A 14329-nucleotide genomic window follows, 5' to 3' on the forward strand; every position below is an offset into this window, starting at 1 on the left:
ATGTCAGAATAATTGCAGAGAGAATTACTTTCATCACATTCCCAGTGGGTCAGAAGTTCACACACACTGAATTAGTATTTGGTAGCATTGCCTTTAAATTGTTTAACTTGGGTCAAATGTTTCAGGTAGCCTTCCACAAGCTTCCCAAAATAAGTTGGGTGAATTTTGGCCCATTCCTCCTGACAGAGCTTGTGTAACTGAGTCAGGTTTGTAGGCCTCCTTGTTCGCACACCCTTTTTCAGTTCTGCCCACACATTTTCTATAGGATTGAGGTCAGGGCCTTGTGATGGCCACTCCAATACCTTGAATTTGCTGTCCTCAAGCCATTTTGCCACAACTTTGGAAGTATGCTTGGGGTCATTGTCCATTTGGAAGACCCATTTGCAACCAAGCTTTAACTTCCTGACTGATGTCTTGAGATGTTGATTCAATATATCCACATAATTTTCCTTCCTCCTGCAGCAAAGCACCCCCACAACATGATGCTGCCACCCCCGTGCTTCATGGTTGGGATGGTGTTCTTTGGCTTGCAAGCCTCCCCCTTTTTCCTCCAAATATAACGATGGTCATTTTGGCCAAACAGTTCTATTTTTGTTTCATCAGACCACAGGACATTGCTCCAAAGGGTACGATCTTTGTTCCCATGTGCAGTTGCAAACCGTAGTCTGGCTTTTTTATGGTGGTTTTGAGCAGTGGCTTCTTCCTTGCCGAGCAGCCTTTCAGTCGATATAGGACTCGTTTTACTGCGGATATTGATACTGTTGTACCGGTTTCCTCCAGCATCTTCACAAGGTCCTTTGCTGTTGCTCTGGGATTGATATTCACTTATCGCACCAAAGTACGTTCATCTCTAGGAGACAGTAGGCGTCTCCTTCCTGAGCGGTATGACAGCTGTGTGGTCCCATGGTGTTCATACTTGCGTACTATTGTTTGTACAGATGAACGTGGTACCTTCAGGCGTTTGGAAATTGCTCCCAAGGATGAACCAGACTTGTGGAGGTCTACAATTTTATTTCCTGGGGTCTTGGATGATTTATTTTGATTTTCCCATGATGTCAAACAAAGAGGCACTGAGTTTGAAGGTAGGCCTTGAAATACATCCACAGGTACACCTCCAATTGACTCAAATGATGTCAATTAGCCTATCAGAAGCTTCTAAAGCCATGACATCATTTTCTGGAATTTTCCAAGCTGTTTAAAGGCACAGTCAACTAGTGTATGTAAACTTCTGACCCACTGGAATTGTGATACAGTGAATTATAAGTGAAATAATCTGTCTGTAAACAATTGTTGGAAAAATTATTTGTGTCATGCACAAAGTAATGTCCTAACCGACTTGCCAAAACTATAGTTTATTAACAAGAAATTTACGGAGAGGTTGAAAAACAAGTTTTAATGACTCCAACCTAAGTGTATGTAAACTTCCAACTTCAACTGTATATTCTCATGTACAGTGGCATGCAGTACAAGGAGTACAGTGCTAAACTAGATTGAGGTTAAAATATTTTGAATGAGTGTAGTTTGTGATTGGGCCACCCACCCCCTCATGCTTACAGTGAGTCATCAGTAACAACTAGGCCCACGCAGTTCCTAAAAAGACACAAAAAAGTACAAATAGCCGGCCAAATGGAAGTGACGTAAGACATCATATGTGCGTGGGCGTCCAAAGGGCAAGTCGTAAAGGAACTACAAGCGCTAGCATTTTTCTTTTCGCTGGCCTCTGATGTTTACTTTCTATACATACACATATTGCAATGCCTAGTGAACACAGAAGCTACAAATAAACTTGCATTCGTTTGTGATTCTATTTCAGAGTGCTAACGTACAGAAACCACACCAACACTTGAATATAGAATGAATCCAGTGTCTGAGACTAACACGCTGAACATGTAAGTCACTGCCGTGCATTTCTTGACTTCATTTTTTCTCTCTGATTGCGACACACACACACACACACACACACACACACACACACACACACACACACACACACACACACACACACACGGCCCCTTTGCTCTGGCGCTACTGGGGTAGGAGCATGGAAGCTATGTGACGCGGGTGTCTTGAGGCCAATGTGAGAGATAAAAATATCCCAGTCGAAAACACTGGTATTTTTAGCACCTGAAACATTAACTTCTCTTCGGTTTTTGTTTTCTTCCGTGCTGTTACACAAAAAGAATGTGTGCAAACAACAGAAAAAAGCCATAGGCGCTCAGAATAAGTGGTTGGATGGAGGTTTGGTACCGGCCAGATATCCTTTCTTATTGACCAACGATAAATACCACCTGCGATCCTGTTAAAAAAAACTGTACATGTTTCAATTAAACCCAAAGCCAAATGTGTATGTGAAAACACAGCCAGATGTTGCTATGTTTAGAGAGATTGGAAGATACAGAATGCAGTATCAATTGCAACACACCTGTATCAACAGGTGTTGCATACCAACCTCATGAAATGTTCTCGATTGTCAGCTTTGTAAAGATAACGTAGTTACAGAGAGAAACATTCTGAGAGGAATAATAACTCATCCTAGCCTATTCACACAATACACACTCCGTATTTTGTGAAAAAGTGTCAGCTGATGAGCCTTATGAAGCCAGAGAAACTGAGTGGAAAAGAGCCATCTTTCTAAGCTGGTTGGTGCACCCCTCTCCTCTTCCCTTCTCCCCCCCCCCCCCCCCCCTCTCCATGTTTGGGCGCATCTCCTTCCATGAATCCATCTGTCTAGTATCTCTTGTTATCAGCACAGATCCGCTGCCATGGTGCCCGAAGTTCTCTCAAATCTTTCTTTTAGGACATACAGTTCAGTAGGCATCTGCCCAAAACCATTAATGAATTATTCTCTGCCGTGTTGCATAAGGTTATCATTGTTCAAGTCAAAGAAAAACTATTGAATGGGTTATATAAAGTGTTTTCATCCTAACTAAAACGCCGTCCTATTTTCTGACTGAGTGTGGGTGGGAATATTCTTTGGCATCATTTTTAAGTGGAGTACCTGGAGGAAGTGTGCGTGGGACACACAGAGGCAGAGTGTGCTAGGGACACCTCGCTCTATAGAGACGGACCACATTCTCAAAGATATAAACAGAAACACTTCACTGGATGATTCAAGCATTTTATGTAACATCTCCATAGTCTAACAGTAGTTCATCTGATAGGAGGCCCCACCGCCAAAAACTGATGGACCATGATGAGGCGGACATTTTCATTATTTACAGTACACCGGCCCCCCCACAGTAAGTTACTCCCCCCCCCCAAGCATTACAGTACATATATCTCCATCAACCCCCTCCTCCCCAGAGGTACACATAAAGTGTGGGTATAAGCCATGTTAGCTTCTTTATTTGGGCTCTCTTTTCATGGGGAGAACATTATGCTGATAGAGAGCCTCTGCCCACCTCGGGCCTAGTTCTGGTTTCTGGCTGGAGATCTATGGGGAGTGGGGGATAAGCTGGTAGCCTGGGGCTGTACCAGGCCCTACACACTGACGCACATCTCCATTGTGACTGGGGAAAGAGCAAACCTTAAAGAGGCACTTTCACTCAATCAAAATGCATCCTCTTTCCAATGCAGGGATTAGGTATTTAAGCGTTTTTGGGCTGGCAGATTCAAGAGAGAGGATTAGAAAATGTTTTGTTATTTTGTGTGACAATGAGTGATGTGTAGTTATCCTTAAACCGTTTGGACAGCCAAGATGCCACGTACCAATTTGAAGTGCTTGGAACACTGAAAACACTTTCAACACTGAAATAAAGAATAGAGTGAATCCCGTTTTCTTTTCCCATAAAATAACAACATCTGAAGTTAAAAATGAACCATGACGCCATATCTCTCACTGTCCAACCAAAAGTTATTTGCAGGACACGAGCACTTGAAATAAATAAATACAATTGTTGGAATACATTTTTTAAAAACAGACCTGGAAAATATCTCCGTTGCCAAACTATGTTCTTTAAATATTTGGAGTCATAGTCTTTGACACTGCTATTATCGACTGATGCTTTAGACCTATCAGTGTTACATAGTTACTCCAATAAACAGCTGAAGGTAATTAAATCAACCTCATCTAGTTTCAGTTCCATCTCTATTACAGAGGGTAGTACACATGGTTCTGTTGGTCTAAGCAAATTGACATCTGCAATTATACCTGAGTAATTCCTGTAGAAACAAAGGCCAGTCGCATGGGTAAGCCGCCTGTGTGTTTTGGGTATCTCCTAAACCACAGGGCCATTCGATCAGCACAGTGGCCTAATTCAGTGGCCTGTCTGTGGGGTTGACCGTGACACATCCGCCAGTGTGTTTTCAAAGCTCCGGTTACCCCTTTTGTTTGTCCTCCTGGTGACATCACGTTCACAGCAGCGATGTAGGCAGGCACACACACACACACACACACACACACACACACACACACACACACACACACACACACACACACACACACACAGGCCGTTTCTTATTTCCCTGAACGGAAACCGGCACAGTTTCTTGTACTTTCCAGGGCAGACTCTGAATAATTCAAATCATTGCTAATTGTTTCCATTCAGTAATTACAGAGTTTATGGTAACAAAATCCTGCCTAGAAGTGCATCATGGTCAGTGCCTCAGCCTCAGGGGGCCTAACGAGACCCCCAACCGAGACCCTTGTTTATTTATCTGTGTTTGTTAGAAACACACACATATCTGCATACAAGTTTTATACCTTTCTCTGTGTCTTCCCTTACAGTGGGAATGAGAGGGGAGCTGGGTCAGTTTGCTGGGGTCTTTGTTCCAGCTATTCCAGCTCATTTGGGATGGAGGCAATGTTAAAAGCTCCAACTGGCTTTATCAACTGGCTAGCTAGGGGAAAATCTGAAAGGGCTCTGAAAATAGATTGAAGCAAAGCTCCTACAATAAAGTATTATGTGTTTTAGGGGCGTCTGGATCAACACGCCTTTCACCTGAACTGTGTCAGGGAGTTATTCACAATGCAATGTTGAAGAATCCCTCTGTTCTCAAATGGACTGCATGCACAGAATACACAACATATTTTTGGGGGATTATTGAAAGGACTGAGTGAAATGTATTAATTCTGCAGTCGTGACACACTTCTCTACTCTATTCAGTTGCAGGTTCATCTGTGCCTCTCAATGTAACATGGGCAACAAAAGTAGCTTGTTTGTCTTTTCCAGTCTGTATCGTGTATAAAAAATGCACATATTGTAAAATATGAATAGAATGGAATAAAAACAAAATAATATGCAATAAATATACACCCCCACAAAAAAAATCTATGAAACAGAAAATATTCCTGAATCTTTTGAAATCCCAGAAATAACTATTTTCATCTTCAGACTTATACCACCAATAGTTTGCGTCTTGACAGCCTGAGAGATTCACCATTTGCACAGCCGGCAGGTTTGGGGTGTGATTTTATCCCCTGTAAGCAGGTTCTGTGGATGCATCACCCAGTCCGTTCGCAAGTCAGCCCCCGGGAGTGTCATATTGACTCCTCATTAGGAGCCCAAAGATGAAGCACAGCCTGGAGCTGGGAGAGACTGCAGCCGGGAGATACTGCAGTCTGGAGACTGTGGAGAGACAACACGCAACAGGTTGAGAGAGGGGGGGAGAGAGAGAGAGACCATCCATTGCTCAAACCAGGTCAAGGTGGTCAGCAGAGCCAGTGCCCTCACAGAGCAATACTAAAATTACAATGTATAGTGCATCATACACATTTATAGAATGGTGAGTGTATGTGCAATGCGTATGGCATGATGGGATGGATATTTAGTTTTGGGACAAACTCCAGCAACACATGAGAAAAGTAAAGACCAGTACTGGTAAAACTACAAGGCACATGATTCAGACAAGAATCATGTATCTTGACAGTCATACATCCTTTCATACATCCTGTCATACATCCAGTCATACATCCAGCCATACATCCTGTCATACATCCTGTCATACATCCTTTCATACATCCTGTCATACATCCAGTCATACATCCAGCCATACATCCTGTCATACATCCTGTCATACATCCTGTCATACATCCAGTCATACATCCTGTCATACATCCTGTCATACATCCTGTCATACATCCTGTCATACATCCAGTCATACATCCTGTCATACATCCTGTCATACATCCAGTCATATATCCTGTCATACATCCTGTCATACATCCAGTCATACACCCTGTCATACATCCTGTCATACTCAGGTCTACATTTCAAGCAGAAAGTACGAGGTACAGCTAGGCATAAGATGGGAGGTGGTATTTTTAACATGGTGGGTGTGTGTGTAGTGAGTAGTGAAAAGAGAGAGTTGGGCTCTGCGTGGGTGAGAGGCCTTGGCTACAGCCTCATTGAGACAGGGTGAGGTGAGGAGTGTGGGTGACAGTTCCTGTGTGGGAAGAACAAGCCTGAATGCCATGCAGCAGGGTTACCATGCTGATGAATTGAAATTATGAAAGGAGCTGGTTGCACAACCCAGCTAGGCGGTTGGTCGGTCGCTCTGCTCGGCCACCTCTTCTCGCCGTCGGTGTGAGAGCTCAAGTGGGAAGACGGGTGTTCACTAGGCATAGCAAACCACACCTTAGGCTGAGGCGTTCACTAGGCATAGCAAACCACACCTTAAGCTGAGGCGTTCACTAGGCATAGCAAACCACACCTTAAGCTGAGGCGTTCACTAGGCATAGCAAACCACACCTTAAGCCGAGGCGTTCACTAGGCATAGCAAACCACACCTTAAGCTGAGGCGTTCACTAGGCATAGCAAACCACACTTTAAGCTGAGGCGTTCACTAGGCATAGCAAACCACACTTTAAGCTGAGGCGTTCACTAGGCATAGCAAACCACACCTTAAGCTGAGGCGTTCACTAGGCATAGCAAACCACACCTTAAGCTGAGGCGTTCACTAGGCATAGCAAACCACACTTTAAGCTGAGGCGTTCACTAGGCATAGCAAACCACACTTTAAGCTGAGGCGTTCACTGGGCATAGCAAACCACACCTTAAGCTGAGGCGTTCACTGGGCATAGCAAACCACACCTTAAGCTGAGGCGTTCACTAGGCATAGCAAACCACACCTTAAGCTGAGGCGTTCACTAGGCATAGCAAACCACACCTTAAGCTGAGGCGTTCACTAGGCATAGCAAACCACACCTTAAGCCGAGGCGTTCACTAGGCATAGCAAACCACACCTTAAGCTGAGGCGTTCACTAGGCATAGCAAACCACACCTTAAGCCGAGGCGTTCACTAGGCATGGCAAACCACACCTTAAGCCGAGGCGTTCACTAGGCATAGCAAACCACACCTTAAGCTGAGGCGTTCACTAGGCATAGCAAACCACACCTTAAGCTGAGGCGTTCACTAGGCATAGCAAACCACACCTTAAGCTGAGGCGTTCACTAGGCATAGCAAACCACACCTTAAGCTGAGGCGTTCACTAGGCATAGCAAACCACACCTTAAGCCGAGGCGTTCACTAGGCATAGCAAACCACACCTTAAGCTGAGGCGTTCACTAGGCATAGCAAACCACACCTTAAGCCGAGGCGTTCACTAGGCATAGCAAACCACACCTTAAGCTGAGGTGTTCACTAGGCATAGCAAACCACACCTTAAGCTGAGGCGTTCACTAGGCATAGCAAACCACACCTTAAGCTGAGGCGTTCACTAGGCATAGCAAACCACACCTTAAGCCGAGGCGTTCACTAGGCATAGCAAACCACACCTAAGGCTGAGGCGTTCACTAGGCATAGCAAACCACACCTTAAGCTGAGGCGTTCACTAGGCATAGCAAACCACACCTTAAGCCGAGGCGTTCACTAGGCATAGCAAACCACACCTTAAGCTGAGGCGTTCACTAGGCATAGCAAACCACACCTTAAGCTGAGGCGTTCACTAGGCATAGCAAACCACACCTTAAGCTGAGGCGTTCACTAGGCATAGCAAACCACACCTTAAGCTGAGGCGTTCACTAGGCATAGCAAACCACACCTTAAGCTGAGGCGTTCACTGGGCATAGCAAACCACACCTTAAGCTGAGGCGTTCACTAGGCATAGCAAACCACACCTTAAGCTGAGGCGTTCACTAGGCATAGCAAACCACACCTTAAGCTGAGGCGTTCACTAGGCATAGCAAACCACACCTTAAGCCGAGGCGTTCACTAGGCATAGCAAACCACACCTTAAGCTGTGGCGTTCACTAGGCATAGCAAACCACACCTTAAGCTGAGGCGTTCACTAGGCATAGCAAACCACACTTTAAGCTGAGGCGTTCACTAGGCATAGCAAACCACACCTTAAGCTGAGGCGTTCACTAGGCATAGCAAACCACACCTTAAGCTGAGACGTTCACTAGGCATAGCAAACCACACTTTAAGCTGAGGCGTTCACTAGGCATAGCAAACCACACTTTAAGCTGAGGCGTTCACTGTGCACAGCCATGCAATAGCACAAGCAATAATGGCAGTAGTTACACATTTCTCGCTGATAGGCAGGTGGAATTTATTACTTTTATTTGCATTTGTTGTTATGAGATACGGCAAAAACATTTGGCATTGAATGGGGAAACATAATCCATCAAATTATAAACATATTGATGTTACAAAAATGGACTAATCTGGGCACTGGGTTGTCTCTTAACAAATCGCTGTGTCACAAATATTGACTGGATCGTGCCATGGGTATCAGCCCCATGCCTGATGATGTTCCTGCTGATTGTGATGAATGTTATCTGCTCTTCCAAGAATGCTGGGCCATTATGGGAGGCGTAACCTACAAGCGGCGGTAATAAACAGAATCTCTCTCGGCTGTGCGGAGGTATACAGTCAGGCACTCAGGCCAACAGCACACACATCGCCTCACAGACAGTTGCCCCAGAGACACTGTTTGGCTGTTCACTCATTTGTTTATGAGCTTTTGATCGATGCGTCCATCCAGATCCTCTTAATCAGTTTCTGATCTGGTTTCTCCCTGGCTCTCTCCAAGAAGACAATCACATTCAGAGATTCAGAGTGTTTAATAGTCACGGGTTCAGGGGTTTCAGGTGTGATTGCAGGCTACAGTGAAAATCTTCAGCTCCACATTAGTCATTAGTCAGTTATTCAGGCTCCACATTAGTCAGTTACAGAGACCAGGAGCAGAGCTGTCTGTTGGTGTTGGGTAAAGGCCCAGTTACAGAGAACACGAGCAGTGCTGTCTGTTGGTGTTGGGTAAAGGCCCAGTTACAGAGAACACGAGCAGTGCTGTCTGTTGGTGTTGGGTAAAGGCCCAGTTACAGAGAACATGAGCAGTGCTGTCTGCTGGTGTTGGGTAAAGGCCCAGTTACAGAGAACACGAGCAGTGCTGTCTGTTGGTGTTGGGTAAAGGCCCAGTTACAGAGAACACGAGCACTGCTGTCTGTTGGTGTTGGGTAAAGGCCCAGTTACAGAGACCAGGAGCAGAGCTGTCTGTTGGTGTTGGGTAAAGGCCCAGTTACAGAGAACACGAGCAGTGCTGTCTGTTGGTGTTGGGTAAAGGCCCAGTTACAGAGAACACGAGCAGTGCTGTCTGTTGGTGTTGGGTAAAGGCCCAGTTACAGAGAACACGAGCAGTGCTGTCTGTTGGTGTTGGGTAAAGGCCCAGTTACAGAGACCAGGAGCAGTGCTGTCTGTTGGTGTTGGGTAAAGGCCCAGTTACAGAGAACACGAGCAGTGCTGTCTGTTGGTGTTGGGTAAAGGCCCAGTTACAGAGAACACCAGCAGTGCTGTCTGTTGGTGTTGGGTAAAGGCCTAGTTACAGAGACCAGGAGCAGTGCTGTCTGTTGGTGTTGGGTAAAGACCCAGTTACAGAGAACACGAGTAGTGCTGTCTGTTGGTGTTGGGTAAAGGCCCAGTTACAGAGAACACGAGCAGTGCTGTCTGTTGGTGTTGGGTAAAGGCTGTTAAATAAAGGTTAAATAAAAACAATTAAAAAAGAATAATTTAAAAGCCCAGTACAGAGTAGATCCAGCTCATAATCAACCCTCTCCGGAGACTCAGAGTCCAGCATAATATGTTTAAAAGTATTGCTTGGTTATAAGTACAGACGATGCTAAAGGGAATGTGTACAGTGTGACCTGTTTGGCCATGCCACCAGCCCAGCGCCTCATCTTGAAGATGAATTAGCCCAGAACAGTCTGTGGACTTTGGACAGGGTTGATGGGGAACAGGGGGTGACATCATTTCCCCCAGACAAGCCAGTCCATGAGCCTGAGTGTGAGTGGAGACACACACACACACACACACACGCACACACACAGGCACGCATGCACGCACACACTCTCATTCTCTCTCTCCCTCTCTCTCCCTTTCTTTCTCCGTCTTTCAGTCTCTGTCCCTCTCTCTCTCCTCCTCTCTCAGTGAGAGGCCCATCATGGGGTGCAGGAAGACTCCAGTGGTCTGAGCATAGCGCCTGGGGTGTTGAGCCAAAAGACCGGGCCCCACAGGCTGAAAGCCATTTAGAGAGGGAGAAACAGATCCTTTCAACATGAGGTCATGCTTAATACAACTGACACTCTGGCGGCCCCGCCAGTGTCCCCAGCCTGATATACAGTTACCAAAGAAACAAGTGGCCAGACGGACACAGACAAAGCGGAGAGGGTGTAAGTGCCGCCATGCTAAGGACCTGGGGAGGCTAGGTTGAGGGTTGAGGGCAGGGAGGGAGGGAGGGAGGGGAGTGCGGTACTGTGGGACTCTCTGGCAGACCGACTGTGGGACAGAGCCGGGTAATTACACCAGGCCTCAGTAATTGAAAACGGCATAGATAAAAACCCATCTCCCTGTGTCTGTGTACAAGCCCTCTGCTCCAACAGGCTGCCTGCTGCAATGCTGGAAAGAGCAACAAAATAAGAGTCGGCAGCAGCATGCTTCCTGGTTGGATTTATGATTATTTCCTGGAGGTGGTAACGGCTAAACATGCATGCTGTGTGCACAGTGGGATAAACCATGTGACCCAGATCTTACTCTTTATGTTGTAGTAGGTGCAGTTATGGGATTTCTCCAGCTAAGCAGCAGAACTAACTATCCCGAGTTTATTTGTGCTCCACAGCTGTAGCCGTTTAATGTACATGTTTCCATTTAGCGCTGGATGAAACACATAAAATCCCCCCTATGGAAGGAAAGAGAGGGAGAATAAAAAGAAAGAAATAAAAGGGCTTCATGTTGGTTTTAATTGTCTATGGAAAGACGGTCATATTTTCCACCGGGTAAGCTTGAAAAATTACCTTCATTACATTTTCCACAACATTTTGCAGAAATTTTAGGAAGCAGCTGTAGAGGTACTGATTCATTGTCTTTCTCACTGGTTCCCCCACTTACAACACCGAGCCCCCCGTCTTTGCACCGACATTAGAACTTCATGAGGCATGCTAAACTTTAGAGCAACAGAAAACTTTTGAAACCACATAACCGTAGGAAAGAAGGCTGCTTCCGTACGGACATCTCAGCTGTGGCTATCTTGGATGGAGGACTAACACAGGCTTAACTAAGCCTGGAAGGCAGCATCCACTACCCCTCCATGTCCACCCCCCCCCCCCCCTCACACACAGATCCCTCCCAGCGCTCAGAGTTTGGGTATTATATTCCTAATATACACCACACACCATGTGGACACAACCAATGTATCAAACAGGGTGTTGTACTACGGCGCTGGGGAACTCCAGGGGAACAGTATACCTCATAACTTCCAAATATTTTGAATCCAGTTTCTATAAAGAGAAGGGGAAGGCAAAACAAGAAGGGGATCGTCTGGAGGATGTGATCCTGTAGGACTGGAGGAGGAGGAGGAGGAGGAGGAGGAGGAGGAGGAGGAGGAGAAGCTCAAACATCTGCCACCAATGTGCTTCCCTGCCTGCATGGTGCAACCAGGGCCTCCCTCCTAGACCAAATAAACGACTCTCGTCACTGTCCAAGGTTAACAGCCCCCGCTTACGGCGAGTAAACAGACAGGACCCACTGACACCGCCTACCATGGAAAACCCAGTAAAGTGCTAATACTCCATAGTTCAGACTTGTTGGAAACGTACACATCAAGGATGTCTAGCACAAATGTCACCAGCTCCACAGCCAACGTGTTTGGGAGTGAATGGACAAACGGTGTGTGTAGTCAAATGGGTGTCCCTTCCCTGAAGAAATAGCTAGCTGCACCACGGAGACATTTGGAGTTGATTCAGGTTAGCCCGACACGGGAGCAAAGAGAGGGTCTTCCATCGGTGAGAGGAGAGGTTTGAGCTGGAGGAGGGATGACAGATGGAGCGTGATGAAAAGTGACAGAATCATTTAGACCATTACATGGCCAGTCAGTTGGGAGTGTGGCTGTCACAGATCGAGAGGATGTTTTAGACCTGTAACAGCAGGGTCGTCTCACGACTGACCCGATAAACACAGCCATAATCAATTGTGCATAAACAAACACAATCCTATCTGCTTCCTGGTGGTACTGCAAAGTCCCAATGCTAGAAATCGAAAACAAGGCTGAATCATGATATTCTTCAGTATTTATACTTACCTATTGAACAGCCAGTAAATCAATGAACAGTATTTTTATCACCTTTATCAAGAGTCAACCACAACCCATAGATCAGATAGCATCAGGCCTGTCTTTTATATCCAATCTGCTAGCATGCAGCTAAAGCTAACACTCACCCCTTTCCAGATGTGAGGCTCACTGAGACAAGGTGTCTGTTCCTAACACTCCAATTATTTCCACCCTAAATGCACGCACTCCTGACTCTTGTGTGGAATGTGTGTGTGTGTGTGTGTGTGTGTGTGTGTGTGTGTGTGTGTGTACACTCACCTGCGTGATCTCAGAGGACTTGAGTGGTGATTGAGCCTGGCACTGTTTAGGGGTCTTCAGTCTGCTTTGGGGCAAGGTGGGGGGGTTGGGGGGGATCACTGGGTCAGGCTCGTGGGAGGGGGGCAAGAGGGGGGTCCGAGGTCAGGATGACCCCTTGGTAGGGGTGAGGAGACGACACAGACCACTGGAAAGAAACAACAAGAAGAAGACCATTTAGACACCTCCCACAACAATAGAAACGTGCCATAAAAAAATCCAATAGACTGATTTTGAATGGAGCAATAAATCAAACCAAAATTAGCATTGCTCTATCAATCTGCTTTTTTCATTTAACTAAATGTTTCAGTGCTTTGGGTTGACTCCATATAGTAAACGGCACTCCTGCCAAAACGTTTTATAGAGATAGATCATAATTCATAGGATCTGAAAGGTACAGTATGGTGCACATACAGGAACAGGCAAAATGGTTACATTGCCTGTAAAAGCCTTTTCAATAGAGCTAGCTATGCCCAGTCTCTTTCTACCCTACATATCTCCCTCTGTTAGGAGAGGTCGAATTGATGCTCTCCTTTCCGACCTGACAAATTAGACCAATCTTATCTGCGTAAAAGAGGAGTGGTCATAATTAGGCTGGTTGTTAATCTAACGGACAGTGAGAAAGAATTAGATATTTTTTACTTATCATCCACCGTGAAAACGCCAGCATGAAACTCTGCTCGATCCATTCATAACCTCCTCAGCCGTGCTGACAAATCACAGATATTACATTAATAGAGACCCAGAGAGCCAAGGTCAATGACATATAGCAGAGGCGGCACTCTCTCTCACTCTCGCTCTCTTTCTCTCTCCTTTTCTTTCTTTCTCTCTCTCTCTTCTTTGTCCCCCCTCTCTTCTTTATGCCGCCTCCCCTATTTAATTCCATGGCCGTTCTAAGGCCCCGACCCTGGGCCCACTGGCTGGGTCTGCTGCATGAAAGAATATCACTGTGGTTTCACAATAAGAAGGACTCCACCCTGATTAAATACAGTACAGTATGGTCACAGTAATCTGTGACCATACTCTCTCACTTACTCACTATCTCTCTGAGAATCAGACAGACAGAGGTCCACCAGGCCAGGCATGCTGTGGTTTATGTAAGCTTTTCCAGGTCAGAGGGTAGAGAGCCCCCCCCCCCCTCCAGTAAGGTAGAATACTACCCCACTCTGTCTGACCTAGGGCTGCAGGGGAGGGGAACTCTGAGGCAAGATAATCCAGAATATTTCCATGGAGTTGCATCATAATCTGCAGTATGACTCTCTCAGCAACAAAAGAGCATGGGCTAGCTAGCCTACATCTAGCCATGTTGAATGCCATGCTCCCCTCCAACGCAGGATTCCACCAGAAACTAAAATAAAGACAAACTATCCTCTCTTTCACACAATGTAATTCAAGGTCCAAAAATGACAGTACTTCTACCAATCGGATTGATATGCCTAATGCCCCAAACTGTTTGAATGCAGTGTCAGGACGACGACACGGATAATATACAGT

General features: G+C 45.9%; 1 protein-coding gene across 2 annotated transcripts in view; it reads right to left on the reverse strand.

Annotated features, from left to right (window-relative positions):
* The window catches only part of LOC139407128 (transcription factor HIVEP2-like), a 99208-nt gene that overhangs the window by 19268 nt on the left and 65611 nt on the right, over positions 1–14329 (reverse strand). For both annotated transcript variants that reach the window (XM_071150556.1, XM_071150554.1), the window contains one exon: positions 12800–12983. The gene's annotated coding sequence lies outside the window, so the exon portion shown is untranslated. The remainder of the gene's footprint in view (positions 1–12799; positions 12984–14329) is intronic.

This window comes from Oncorhynchus clarkii, chromosome 4 (genome assembly GCF_045791955.1).
Source record: "Oncorhynchus clarkii lewisi isolate Uvic-CL-2024 chromosome 4, UVic_Ocla_1.0, whole genome shotgun sequence".
In the NCBI taxonomy this organism is placed as follows: Eukaryota; Metazoa; Chordata; class Actinopteri; order Salmoniformes; family Salmonidae; genus Oncorhynchus; species Oncorhynchus clarkii.